Here is a 14,200-nt window from a genome sequence, read left to right as displayed (position 1 = left end):
ATCTCCTCGTTAGCCATTTGTCTGTCTTCTCTGGAGACATGTCTGAGTGCTTGGCCCGTCCTTGCTCTTTTTTCTCCTCTGGCCCCGACCCGCGGCGTGTGGAGGGCCCAAGGCAGGAACCAGATCCCATAGTTCCAGCCTCCCCCTGAGCTGTGGCAGCACTGGATCCTTTAACCCACCATGCCGGGCTGGGGATTGAACCTGCATCCTGGTGCCACAGAGACACCATTGCTGCTGTTGTGCCACAGTGGGAACTCCACTTGGCCTAACTTTAAATTGGATAATACGGGGGTTTTTTGTTTGTTTGTTTATTTATTTTTTACTATGGAGTTGTAGGAGTTATACCCCTTCTCATATATATACTTTGCAAATACTAAGTCCCACTCTGTAGGTTGCCTTTTCACTTTGTTGATTGCTTCCTTTGCTTCTGGGCAGCTGGGCGGGTTTAATGTTGTCTGGCTTGTTTACGTTGGTTTTTGTTTGTTGTGCTTTTGTTTTAAGATCTGTGACATCGTTAGTTACCGAGACCAATGCCATGAAGCTTTTCACCTATGTTTTTTTTTTCCTAGACGTCTTATGGTTTCAGGTCTTTATACTTAAGTCTTTCGTCGATTCGGAGTTTATTTTGTGTATGGTATGAGTCCGAATGCATTCTTTTGCGTATGGATAGCTAATTTTCCCCACTAGAGAGTCAATGCAACCCCTGTCAAAATCCCAATTTTGTATTTCTGTTTTTTAAAAACAGAAATACAAAAAGCAATTGTAATATTCAGGTGGAACTGCAAAAAACATGACTAGCCAAATCAGTTTGAAGAAAGTACAAAACTGGAGGCATCACACTTTCTAATTCAAAAATATATTACAAAGCTATAGTAATCAAAACATCATGGCATGAAACCGGCCATACTGACCAATGTAACAGAATAGCAATTCTAGAAATAAATCCACAGCTGTATGGTCAGCTCATCTTCAACAAGGTGCCAAGAATAACCATTTTTAATGTACAGATTTTCCTCTACGTCTTTTCTTCTCTGCCTGTTGTAACCACGGCTTCTACCGTATAACCATCTACCATCATATTTTCCACTAAGTATATTGTCATCATTGTTCCAGATCATCAGCTATTTTACAGGACCACTTGTGAAATTGATATAAATCGCATACCACAGAATTCACCTTTTTTAAAATTTTTTTATTTTTAATATATATTTTTTTATTTTTCCACTGTACAGCAAGGGGATCAAGTTATCCTTACATGTATACATTTTTCCCCCACCCTTTGTTCTGTTGCAATATGAGTATCTAGACAAAGTTCTCAGTGCTATTCAGCAGGATCTCCTTGTAAATCTATTCTAAGTTGTGTCTGATGAGCCCAAGCTCCCGATCCCTCCCACTCCCTCCCCCTCCCATCAGGCAGCCATAAGTCTCTTCTCCAAGTCCATGATTTTCTTTTCTGAGGAGATGTTCATTCGTGCTGGATATTAGATTCCAGTTATAAGTGATGGCATATGGTATTTGTCTTTGTCTTTCTGGCTCATTTCACTCAGGATGAGATTCTCTAGTTCCATCCATGTTGCTGCAAATGGCATTATGTCATTCTTTTTTATGGCTGAGTAGTATTCCATTGTGTATATAGACCACATCTTCCGAATCCAATCATCTGTCGATGGACATTTGGGTTGTTTCCATGTCCTGGCTATTGTGAATAGTGCTGCAATGAACATGCGGGTGCACGTGTCTCTTTTAAGTAGAGCTTTGTCCGGATAGATGCCCAAGAGTGGGATTGTGGGGTCATATGGAAGTTCTATGTATAGGTGTCTAAGGTATCTCCAGACTGTTCTCCATAGTGGCTGTACCAGTTTACATTCCCACCAACAGTGCAGGAGGGTTCCCTTTTCTCCACAGCCCCTCCAGCACTTGTTATTTGTGGATTTATTAATGATGGCCATTCTGACTGGTGTGAGGTGGTATCTCATGGTAGTTTTGATTTGCATTTCTCTTATAATCAGCGATGTTGAGCATTTTTTCATGTGTTTGTTGGCCATCTGAGAATTCACCATTTTAAAGTGTATGATACAGTAATTTTTTTGTATATTGACGAAGTTGTATAATAGTCACTACTATCAAATTCCAGAACATTTTTGAAGTTCTCAGGTGGCGAGGTGGGTTGAGGATCTGGAATTGTCACTGGAGCAGCTTGGGTCAATTGATGCCCAGCCAAGAAACATCTGTTTGTGGTGGGAAGGCCAGAAAAAAGTTGCAGAACATTTGCCCAAGGAACCCTGGAGCCATGAGCAGTCACTCCCCCTTCTTAGCCCCCCTTCTTCCCATGGCAACCACTCACTGGCTTTCTGTGTTCATGGATTTGCCTGTTCTGGACATTTCATACGAATGCAATCATGCAGCATGTGGCCTTTTCGATGTGGCTTCATTCACTCACCATAACGTTTTCAGGGGTCATCTATGTTGTAGCCTGTGCCACTGCTTCATTCCTTTTATCCAGTGCATCATATTCCATCATACGGATCTACACATCATGTCTGCCGTACCTCTTGACGAGCATTTGGGTTTTTTCCCTACATTTTGGCTGTTGTGAAGAGAGCTGCCGTGAATATTCATGGACGGATTTTTGCTTGGAAGCCTGTTTTCAGTTTTTTGGGGTATATACCAAGGAGTGGAATTTCTGGGGCATAATGGCAACTCCGTGTTTCCCTTTGGAGGAAAAGTCAATTCGTTTTTCATGGCGGCTGTGCCATTTCACATTCTCACAAACAGTGTGTGCAGCTTCCAACTTCTCCATATCCTTGCCAACACTTATTATTGTCTGTCTGTTTGGCTCTGTCCATCCAAGCAGATGTGAAGCAGTATCTCACTGCAGCTTCTTTGATTTGCATTTCCCTGATGCCTCATGGTGAGTATCTTTCATGTGCTCATCAGCCTTTTGTGTATTTTGCATTCTCTTTGAAGAAATGTCTGTTTGGATCTTTGGCCCCATTTTGTAATTGGGTTATTTGTCTTTTCTATTTGGGTAAGAGACCCTTGTCGCATATATGGTTTGCAAATATCTTCTCCCATTATATGGGTTATCTTTTCAGTTTCTTGATGATGTCCTTTGAAGCACAAATGTTTTTATTTTTTGTGAAGTCCAATTTATCTAGTTTTTCTTTGGTTTCTTGTGTCTTTGGTGTAACAGCTGAGAAAACAATGCCTAATCCCAGGTCTTGAAGTTTTGTATCTATGTTTTCTTCTGAGAGGTTTCTACTTTGAGCTCTCAATTATGAGATCATTTTTGTCTGTGGTGTGAGTGGGGGTCTAACTCTCTCCTCTTGCATGTGGGTATCCACTTGTCTCAACGCCTTTTGTTGAAAAGACTATTCTTTCCCCCTTGAATGGCCTTGGCACCCTTGTCAAAAATCAACTGCCCATAAATGTGTGGGTACATTTTTGGACTCTCAGTTCTGTTCTGTTTACCTACGTATGTCTGTCTTTATGCCACTGTCATGTGGCCTGGATGGCTGCTGCTTTGTAGTAAGTTTTGAAATTGGGAAGTGTGAGTCCTCCTGCTTGCTTCTCCTTTCTCAGAAGTGTTTTGACTATTCTGGGTCCCTTGCATTTCCGTATGAGCTGTAGAATTAACCCATCAGTTTCTGTGACAAGAGCAGTTGGAGTTTTCGTGAGGTTTTATTTTGTGTGTTGGGGGTGCTTTTTTAGGGCCGAACCTACCGCATTATGGAGGTTCCCAGGCTAGGGGTGTAATCGGAGCTGCTGCTGCAGCTGCCGGCCTACACCACAGCCACTGCGACGTCAGATTCTTAACCCACTGAGCGAGGCCAGGGATTGAACTTGCATCCTCATGGTTCCTAGTCAGATTCATTCCCTCTGAGCCACAACGGGAACTCCTGCAGAGTTTTTTTGATGTTCAAGTAGTCAAATCTGTTGGTGTGTTCTGCCTTTGCATGTGGGCTCCGAGGCCTTTCTTATCTTGTTAAGGTATCTGTTCTTCTCTGTTTTCTTCTGGTTCTCATCAAGCACCTTTTTTCTCCACTTAAATCTTTATTCCGTCAAAATGCATTCGGGTACATAGGCCAGGTAGGAATCGCGCGCGCTCTCTCTCTCTCTCTCTCCTCTCTTTTTCTGCGTTATGACCAGACAGGTTTCCCAACGCCGTCCTCAGAAGCAGTCCATTCTTTGTCCTCGCGTTGGTCACGCCGTCCTCACTGTCGTCCGCGTGCTTGTGTTTGGGCTTTTAGGATCCTCGCTGCTCTTTCTACTCCTGCCCGTTGTCATTTTTTTCCTCTCCTGGTCTGCTTTCATGTCGGGTGGAGTACATCCCCTTTCGTTGTTTTTTTTCAAGCATTTTCTTCTATCGAGGCGAATGAACAGTTTTACCAGATGGACTTTAGCATAATTTTATGAAGCATTTTCTCCACACGTCTAATCCTGTTAGAATTTTTATTGCAACACATTTATAAAAATTGCAACACATTTATAAAAATTGCAACACATTTATAAAAATTATTTTGTGGATGATGAATATCTAATTGGAAAATCATGGTATAATTTTTCCAACCAATCCTTTTTGTCATTTAGTAAAATACTGCAGTTTTTTGAGACAACCACAATTTTCTTACCAGGCTTATTCACAGATATTTTATATATATATTTGTTTAGCATGCAATACTTTAATTATTTTTTTGCATAATTTAATACCTACCTGTTATAGAAAATTTAAAAGATACAATGTGGGGAGTTCTCGTCATGGCACAGCGGAAACGAATCCGACTAGGAACCATGAGGTGGCGGGTTTGATCCCTGGCCTCGATCAGTGGGTTAAGGATCTGGCGTGGCCGTGACCCGTGGTGTGGGTCACAGAAGCGGCTTGGATCTGGTGCGGCTGTGGCTGTGGTGTAGACGGGCAGCCGTAGCTCCAATTAGACCCCTAGCCTGGGAACCTCCACATGCCATGGGTGTGGCCCTAAAAAGACAAAAGAAAAAAAAAAGATGCAATGTGAATTTAAAAAATAAATGATTATTCCAGAGATAATCTCGGTGAACATTTGTGTTAGCCTTCTATTAATACCTCTGCCATCTAACGGGGGAAGTAAGACACAATCACATGAAAGGCTTAATCATCCGAGGCACAGGGGGTGACCAGCTTGTACTTTTCTGTCTGTCCAGCATTTTAATTAATCAATTATTTTTTGTCGACGTAGAGGTGATTTACCATGTGGTGTTAACTTCCGCTGCACAGCGAAGTGATTCAGTTATATCCGTATACACACATGCTGAGTGTGGTCCTCTGTGCCCGCTTTCTTTTCAGAGCTAAGTAACATCCCGCGGCAGGGGGGTAGCCCAGGCTGTGTGTCCGTCCACCTCCTCGGCCGTTGTCTTTTTCTCCCCCGCTCCGCCTTTGGGAACTGCTGTTCTCAGAACTAGTGGGGCTGCCCATCAGCCAGGTCCCTGCCCCCCCCCCCGGGTGGACAGCGGGTCACTCTGGGGTTCTTTTCTGAGGCATCTTTTTCTGAGCTGTTGAATGCCAGACCTCGGATCTTGGAATAGTGCTGGAAGGCTCTCCCGTCCCCTGAGCACCTGTGTCTGAGTGACGAGCACGCGGGAAGGCAGAGCCGGGAGGTGAGGCGACACAGGTTCCTGCTGGCATTTGAAGCTCTGGGTCTGGCTGGCTTAAAGCCAGCCCGAATTCACCCCCAGTCTTGCTACTTGGCACGTTTGCTCGCTGGCTGAATGGAGTTCCGCCACTTAGAGCCCCGGAGGCACCTGCTGCGTCTGAGCCCCGGGCGGAGTGGTGGAGGACCGTGGGGTGGGGCTCCCTCAGTGAGAGCGGGTCCCAAGCACTGTGCCTCTGGCTTTCTTGAAGACAAAGAGGCAGGGCCACCAAAGGTGGCAGCGATTGCCGGGGCGGCCCAGGGCCATATTATAACCAACCCCTCGCAGAGGGCAGCTCTAAGCTGTGTGACCAGAGCTCCTTTGTGCGGGTCTGTGAGGAGAATGGCAGCGTCTGGGGGTGAGCACGAGGCTGCCCTGGACGCAGGGACTCAGCCCCACTGAAACTCTGCAAACCCACAGCAGCTGCCAAGTCAGGGCTCCCTGCCCTGTCGGCCTATCAGGCTGCTTCTCACACGGCTGTGGCTGTATAGTCACCAGCAGCTGACATCCAGCTTGGGGCCGTGGCAAAGGTCCCTGATGACTTGGGTCCTCGGTGAGTGTCTGCAGCACGGGTAGCACAGGTGGCTTGTTTACATTTGCCGCTGTGGCAAGAGATCTCCTCACTAGGGCCTCCGGGCCACCTGTTGTGAGAATGTGCTTCTGATGTCAGAGTCTGCATTCAAAATGAGGTTTGAAAATATTTTTCTAGAATGAAAAGAAATTGCAGCAAATTACTAGCGCCTTGGAGACCATACCTCCCGAGATCCCTGGAGTCTGCTCATAACCACCTGCTTGTCCCCTGACTCGCCCACCCCACCTAGAACATTCTGCCACCTAGAACGTTCTACCAGTGGCAAGGGAGAGCCCCTGAGGCTTCAGGGCAGACCCACCTCCCAAGACCAGACTGGATTTGTGCGTGTGCATATGTGTGTCAGTTTGATATCCCCTGGAGCAATCAGCAAGAAACGAGCCAGCCTGCACCTTTAAATCCTGATGTCTCAGCGCGGTTTGAAGGAAGTCCGATCTAGTAGGATGGAAAGAGTTTGCACTTGGTTGGGGGGCGGGGGAGGCCGTCAGGAGCCCTGGAGAGCAGAGCCCGCCTGCTTCCTGAGCGGAGCGTTGCTCAAATGCTCAGTGCTCCGCGCGCCCGGCGTGCGGTTTTCCTCCAAACCCCAGAAGAGCGCGGCGGGCTTGCAGTTTGAGGTCGGCCGCCCTCGAGAAGCCGGAGACGCGGAAGGTCTTGCCGTAAGTACCTGGTCGGCGCCTGACTGAGAAGGGGATGGAGAAGCCCGGGAAGAGGTTCCGCCGCCCTCCCGCAACCCCGGCTGCGCCCGCCGCGCTCCCGCGTCGCGCTGCCGCTCTCGGGCCGAACGAGCTGGGCGCGCAGGTCGGGGGCCGGGCGGGGCCCGGGCTGAGGGCGGGGGGCGCTGACGACGAACCTCAGACGCCTCGACGGCTTGAGAAGATGGTCTTTTCTCGCTGCCTGTCCCTTCTTCCGTCTTGCCAAGTAGGGCTGCTGGACGCCAAGTTCAGGTTAAAGCCCCAAGGGCTTAGGAAAAAAGTCCCCCGCGGGTGGGCGCGAGGGGCGGGCCGCGTGGAGGCCCGGGGTTCCCGGCCCTGCCCGGGGGCGGGGGCTGCGCCTTCTTCCCCGGGCGGGGGGAGGGGTGCAGAAACCCCGCGTTGGGGGCGCCCGCTGAGCCGGTCCTCGTCCCAGAGCTCTGGGGCGCCCCCCAAGACCCGCTCCCCGGAGCGCGCCCTCCCCCCTCGCAGGCCCCCCCCCCCAGAAGGTCCCCGCGCTCGGTGTCTGGGCCGCACCTTGTGCTGGGGAGGCCTCTGGGCGGAGTTTCAAAGATAAGACAGAGATAGAGGCTCTTCTAGGAAGTTGCTTGTTAGCTGCTTTCTGTTTAGAAGGTATTTCACCCCACCCCTCTCACCCCCGCGCCGGCCAAGGGCTCAAGCTGCTTGGTCTCCACCGCCGCCAGCAAGAAATGAAGTTTGGGGGTTTGCAGCCCTTTTCCCCACTGAGTCCAGTCTCTTATTAGAATAAAACGTTTAGGAGTTCCCTTGTGGCCCAGTGGGTCAAGGACCCAGCATTGTCACTGCTGTGGCTCAGGTTACTGCTGTGCTGCAGGTTCCATCCCTGGCTCAGGAACGTCCATATGATGTGGGTGGGGCCTAGGTACATAAATAAAACGTTTAGCTCAGGAATGCATGTGGGAAGCCCATCCTTTAACTTGACTGGAGAAATGCGTGCCCCCTCCTCCTGCTCCCCGCCGCCTCCCCCGCATGGGGATGCGGAGCTGGAGACACACAGGAACTCCTTTGACCAAGAGTCTGTTCCTGAAGCTCAGCTCCGCCTGCGCCTGTTTCTGTGGGTCGCGACTTGAGGGGCTGTTTCACTTCCCTTAATCTCTCCTTTGCCAAGTGAGTTTACACGCAGATCACAGCGTTGTGTCACCAGGAGACACCCACAGAGGTCCAGGAGGTGCCAATAGTGCAGCTCTGCCGCCCTTTCATTTGGGGAAAACCTCTACGTGGGAAGTATCTTTCCCTCTGTTTGAATTTCATTTTTCAAACACGTTAATATTTTTTAAAAGGATAAAAATAACGTTTTCACGTGCCTACCTTGCAGCAGGCAAGGCGGCGGGATCCCTCCACCCTCCATCCTCGCCTTTGATGCCCACAGCTGCCCTGCAGGACGCCCACGTGCAGGCTCTTCGGGCTTCAGAGGTGGGGAGACCGAGGCCCAGGCAGCTCCTTTAACCCCGCCGAGGTCGGCCGAGGTCTGCCAGACTGGACCGCGGTCCTTCTAAATGCGGAGTAAGTTTAGAATCATAGGAAAGAGTGACTCAACCTCATGCACTAAAACAACTTAAAAGTTTCTCTCTTTCTCTCCTACCTGTACGATCAAATTTTACAGCATACTTTTTATGTTATTAGTTCCACAGTTAGTATTTTTTTAAAGACTATTTATTTCTTTTATTTATTTATTTATTTATTTATTTTTTGTCTTTTTTTGCTATTTCTTGGGCCGCTCCCGCGGCATATGGAGGTTCCCAGGCTAGGGGTCGAATCGGAGCTGTAGCCGCCAGTCTACACCAGAGCCACAGCAACGCGGGATCCGAGCCGTGTCTGCGACCTACACCACAGCTCACGGCAACACCAGATCGTCAACCCACTGAGCAAGGGCAGGGACCGAACCCGCAACCTCATGGTTCCTAGTCGGATTCGTTAACCACTGCGCTACGACGGGAACTCCATAATTAGTATTTTTAAAGTTTATTTTATTGAAGCATAGTTGATTTACAATGTTGTGTGAATTTCTGCCACACAGCAGTGATTCAGTTGTATGCATTTACACAATCTTTGTCATATTCTTTTCCATTCTGATTTATCACAGGACATTGACTATAGTTCCCTGTGCTGTACAGTAGGTCCTTGTTATCTAGTTTCCCAATTTTTTTGGGGGGGTACACCCGCGGCATATGGAGGTTCCCAGGCTAGGGATGGAATTGGAGCTGCAGCTGCCGGCCTACACCACAGCCACAGCCACAGCCACAGCAACGCGGGATCCGAGCCATATCTGCAACCTACACCACAGCTCACAGCAACGCCGGATCCTGAATCCACTGATCGAGGCCAGGGATCGAACCTGCAACCTCATGGTTCCTAGTCACATTCATTTCTGCTGCGCCACGACAGGAACTCCCTGCAATTATTTTCAATGGTGAATAATTGTTCTACTGAGTGACTGTCCTTTGGTTACTTAACTGTTACCTGTTCTTAAAAATGGGGTTGCTTGTGTGTGTGTGTGTGTGTTTGTTTGCTGCTACAAAGGACACTTCAGTAACTCCCTTGTCCATATAATTTCCCTCTTGTTTTGGGATTATCTGTAGAACAGATTCTCAGAAGTGGGATTACTAGGTCAAGGGACATGAAAGAAATTTAACAGTGCTTTGTATATGTTGCGAGATTGCTTCTGTACCAACACTGTGTGTGAGATGCCAGTTTAATTTTATCCATTTCAGTGACAGTATCATGGGGGAAAAAAAAGGGTGGGAAAAGGCAAAACAGAATCACTTGTTTGTAATTTTGCATTTCTTTTAATAGAGTCAGAATGAACAGTTTTTCATACATTTGTTTACAAGTTGTGCCTTCTCTTCCTTTGCTCACTTATCAGAATCTTAACACCTTTTTAATTTTCTTGATAATTCACAAATGTTTTTAAGAGATAATGGTTTCATCAATTATTTTCCTAAGACTATGATTTACTTTTTTAAGAAGTTTTTTAAAAAAACATACAGCCAAAAAACAAAACAAAACAAAACAAAACAAAAAACCCCCAAAAAACCAAAAAGGGAGTTGCCATCGTGGCTCAGTGGTTCATGAATCCAACTAGGAGCCATGAGGTTGCAGGTTCGATCCCTGCCCTTGCTCAGTGGGTTAAGGATCCAGCATTGCCGTGAGCTGTGGTGTAGTTGCAGACTCGGCTCGGATCCCGCGTTGCTGTGGCTGTGGTGTAGGCCGGTGGCTACAGCTCCGATTAGACCCCTAGCCTGGGAACCTCCATATGCCTCTGGTGCGGCCCTAGGAAAGACAAAAAGACAAAACAAACAAAAAAACATACAGCCGGAGTTCCCATTGTGGCTCAGCAGTAATGAACTCAGCTAGTATCCACGAGGACTCAGGTTTGATCCCCAGCCTCGCTCAGTGGGTTAAGGATCTGGCGTTGCCATGAGCTGTGGTGTAGGTCACAGACATGGCTCAGATGTGGTGTGGCAGTGGCTGTGGTGGAGGCCGGCAGCTACAGTTCTGATTTGACCCCTACACCGAGAACTTCCATATGCTGCGGGTACGGCCCTAAAAAGCAAAAACAAAACAGAACAACAACAGCAAAAACAAAGGCCATACAGCCATTTAACGCTTTACGCAGTCAGCTCTTTCCATTTTTGACTGTGTCTTCTTACTTTGGAGATCCAAGGTATCTTCTCTTACAGGATTTATTTCCTTTTAGTTTTTACTTCGGTGCATGACGTGGAAGGTAGACTTAAACTGGCCTAAAAAAATATTTGGAGTTCCCTGGTGGCTCAGTGGGGAAAGGGTCTGGCACTTTTGCTGCTGTGGCTCAGGTCTCAGCTGTGGCACGGGTTTGATCCCTGGCCCTGGAACCTCTGCATGCCACAGGGATGGTTAAAAAAAATAATGCTAGTCAGTTTTCCGGTATCACTTTGGAAGGAAAGGTATTAGGTTTAGCTTTTCAGCAGGAGAAATGACTCAACTGTCAGTGAATTCAGGGGAGATGCCCCAAGAAAGAGACGAGAGAAAGGAGGGGAGATGGGGAGTATTTGCTTATGTTGTACAGTCACAGAGGGAGGTGAGCCACAAACCTGGGACCGTCATGGAGACGGAGGGTCCCTGGGGCAGCCTGAGCCACCCCTGGGGCTGCAGTGCCGCCTCATCACGGGAAGGGCTGGAGCAGCCTGGCTGGTGGTCCCCTGGGGGAGCCTCAGAGTAGCTGGGGAGGGTTGGGCTGTAGATAAAAGTCTTTTCCGAGCCTGGGGGCTTGAGCCCGCCCTGGTACCCACTGCCCCTGGGGCCTGTCTCGGCGTCACCTATGAGGTCTGAACGGAAGCGTTCCCGGGGCCCTGGCGCGCCCCCTGCGGGCTGGGCGCCTCCTGTGGCGAGGGCTAATGGCTCTGGGCTGCGGAGCCCTGGGCATCCCCTGGTGGTCCCCAGGGAGGAGCGGCTGCTCCCGTGCCGGTCCTCCTCGTGCCTCTGTGCTGCAGCTGGAGGTCCCCAGGCTTGGGTCTGGGCTCCCGCCTCCGCCCAGCACACCTTTCCCTGCCCCCTCCTGCCACTGGGCTCCCCCTGCCCCAGTCACCTGTCGCCAGGGCGGTGGCTCAGGCTTCCCTCCCTGACTCAGTGCTGGTGGCGCCTCTCCTGGGAATGAACTCCTACAGCACTGCCCGACACCCCTGCTTTCCCTGGGACCAGCTGGCAGTGCCCTGACCCAGACCAGGAGCCCGTGAGCGGGGCTCCTCTCCCCGCAGGGTGCTCCCCCACCCCCAGCTGCCTCGTGGGTGCGCCAGCGAGTCCGGGTTCAGGGCCGACTTTTCTCTGCCCAGTGTCTTCACCTGAAAGGGGTGCGGGCAGGCGGGTTTCCAGCAGCAGTGTGCGAGTGTGTGAGTGTGTGTGTGTGTGTGTGTGTGTGTGTGTGTGTGTGTGGTGGGCTGGTCTGTGGTTTGGAAAGTCTGCTGTGCTGGCAGTGTGGTGGCTGGCGGTGGCCGTGGCCCTGGCTCTGGGCAGGGAACTAGCGATGCTGTGCGGCCCCGAGAATCAAGAGCAGAGGAAGATCTAGAGCGACTTGGAATCTCAGGGCAGGACCTGCGGCTGGCGGGTGTGGGCTGGAGGGAGACGACGGGCTGCCGTTCTGTCATCAGGGCCCGGGTTCTGGGCCTCCGCAGATGCCCCCGTTTCGAACGTGTGATTTGATGACTTTTGTGATAAACGCGTCCTCGCACAGAACCACCGCTGCAGCCGGGGTGTGAGCCGTTCCTTCACCCCAAAGCTCCCTTCGCGTCCCTTTGCAGACGGCCCTGTGCCCGGCGCCACCCCCACCCCTGAACCCAGGCAGAGCCTCCTCCGCTTCCTGTCGCTCTCCTTCTTGGTGTGTGTTTTCGTGTAATTCTCTTTGGTCTTGGCGTGTGCTTGGTCGGCAGTGTTGTGTCAGGCCCGGGCGTTGAGCCGTCATTCAGTGGTGCACGTACACCCGTTCTTCTTCAGGCCCTTTCCCGGGTCGGTCGTTCCAGAGCACTGAGCAGAGGCCCTGCGCCCGACAGCAGGGCACTGAGCAGAGTCCCTGCGCCCGACAGCAGGGCACTGAGCAGAGTCCCTGCGCCCGACAGCGGGCCTTGCTGATTGTTTTGTAGAAAGTGGTCTGTCATTCCTCATTCTGCCTCCTCCAGAATTTCTTATCCGTGGCCACGCCGTGTGTAGTACTTTGTGTCTGATCTTCTTCACTCAGAGTGAAGACCCTTTTCAGGTTCTCCCGTGTTTCGCTCTGTGTGTTAGGGCTTTCTTTCTCTTTATTGCCGGGTGTGGATGTGTTAGAATTCATGATCCAGTCACGTGTGCGTATGTGTGTGTGCATGTTGTGTATGTGTGTATCTGCATGTCTGTGTGCGAACGTGTGTATGGTGTGTGTATGTGTATGTCTGTATATGTGTGTATACATGTGTACGAGTGTGTATGTATGTGTGTGAATGTGTGTATCTGTGTATCTGGTGTGTATGTGTGTGTACTTTATATGTGTGTATATGTGTATGTGTGTGTGTATGTGTGTGTGAATGTGTGTATCTGTGTATATGGTGTGTATGTGTATGTGTGTGCATTTGTATGTGTGTGTATGCGTGTATATATGTATACACATGTATGTGCGAGCCTGTGTGCCTGCGCACGTGTGTGTGTGTGTGTGTATGTGTGCATCTTCTAGACAGACTCTCAGAGCTGCCTTTTTACCAGCCCCTGAGAATGAGTCTGCAGGGGGTGCTGTTTAGGGGGGCAGGTCCCAAGCTTGGCTGTTCAGAGCCACCCTGGGAGTTTATTAAACAGTTGGAAGCAGGAGGACTCACCCTTGACCCACTGAAGTGGGGCCCCGGGGGTGAACCCCAGGCCCCCGAGGTCTTAATCAGTCTTGCGGGTCATTCTGCCCGGCCAGGTTGGGAAGTGCAGCTCGGGGTGCAGTAGCCGTGCAGCGACACCTCCCCCCCGGGCCCCTTTGCTTACCGCCAAGAGACCATCTTGGCTGAACTCCTCCGCGATGTGGGTCCTTCTGGGCGCGGACCACACCAGTGTACCTGCCACGGGTCCTTTGTGAGCTCTTGCCACGTGTCAGGCGTCGGTCAAGAAGCTGTGTGTGTGCAAAAGTGAGTCAGGCTTGCCCCAGACCATTTGCTGCGGAGCCGTGAGGACGCCCACGACCCCGGCACACAGGCAGAAGGTGCGGGACGTGGAGGCACCTCCAGAGACCTCCAGGTGTTCATGGGTGTGAGGAGCTGGTGGTCAGATGAGGCTGCAGGGGGAAGTCACACGGGCTCAGGGGCGATTTGTGCAGGGGGCCGAGACGGTGGGAAAGGCGGCTCAAGCAAGCAGGGAGGGGCGGCGGTGCTGCTGGGGGCTGGGACGCGCAGCCTGGGGCGGGGGAGAGGACGTGAGTCGGGAAGGAAGGTGGGCTCCGACCGAGAAGGCGAGAGGGTGTCCTTACAGCCCACGCGAGCTTGGCCCACGCGTGTCCACAACCCCCAGCCCCTGGCTCTCCTGTGCAGTCAGCCCCTGCGGCCCGTTTCCCAGCAGCACATCCGCACACCGCCACGCGGCGCGGGTTCCCGCGCGGCCCACCTGGACACGGGGTAGGCCTCGTCCCGCAAGACGGGCGGCGCTTCAGACGCGGATCCCAAGTCCAGGCCGACCCCTGGGCTTCTGACCCACCACCGCAGCTCAGAGGTTGCAGGAGCCCCTCCTTGGATTCGATTAATTC

At 50.9% G+C, this 14,200-nt stretch overlaps 1 protein-coding gene across 5 annotated transcripts in view; it reads left to right on the top strand.

Annotated features, from left to right (window-relative positions):
- The window catches only part of SPECC1 (sperm antigen with calponin homology and coiled-coil domains 1), a 238,825-nt gene that overhangs the window by 44,659 nt on the left and 179,966 nt on the right, over positions 1-14,200 (top strand). For 2 of the 5 annotated variants that reach the window (XM_021066293.1, XM_021066298.1), the window contains exon 1: positions 6,756-6,909. The exons of 2 other annotated variants lie outside the window; for them this stretch is intronic. The gene's annotated coding sequence lies outside the window, so the exon portion shown is untranslated. Of the gene's footprint in view, positions 1-6,755; positions 6,910-14,200 lie in introns of those variants that run through there. One more of the 5 variants, XM_021066295.1, reaches the window with a different exon arrangement.

Source organism: Sus scrofa, chromosome 12 (assembly GCF_000003025.6).
Source record: "Sus scrofa isolate TJ Tabasco breed Duroc chromosome 12, Sscrofa11.1, whole genome shotgun sequence".
Lineage (NCBI taxonomy): Eukaryota > Metazoa > Chordata > Mammalia > Artiodactyla > Suidae > Sus > Sus scrofa.
This window is presented reverse-complemented; position numbering and strand designations above follow the sequence as displayed.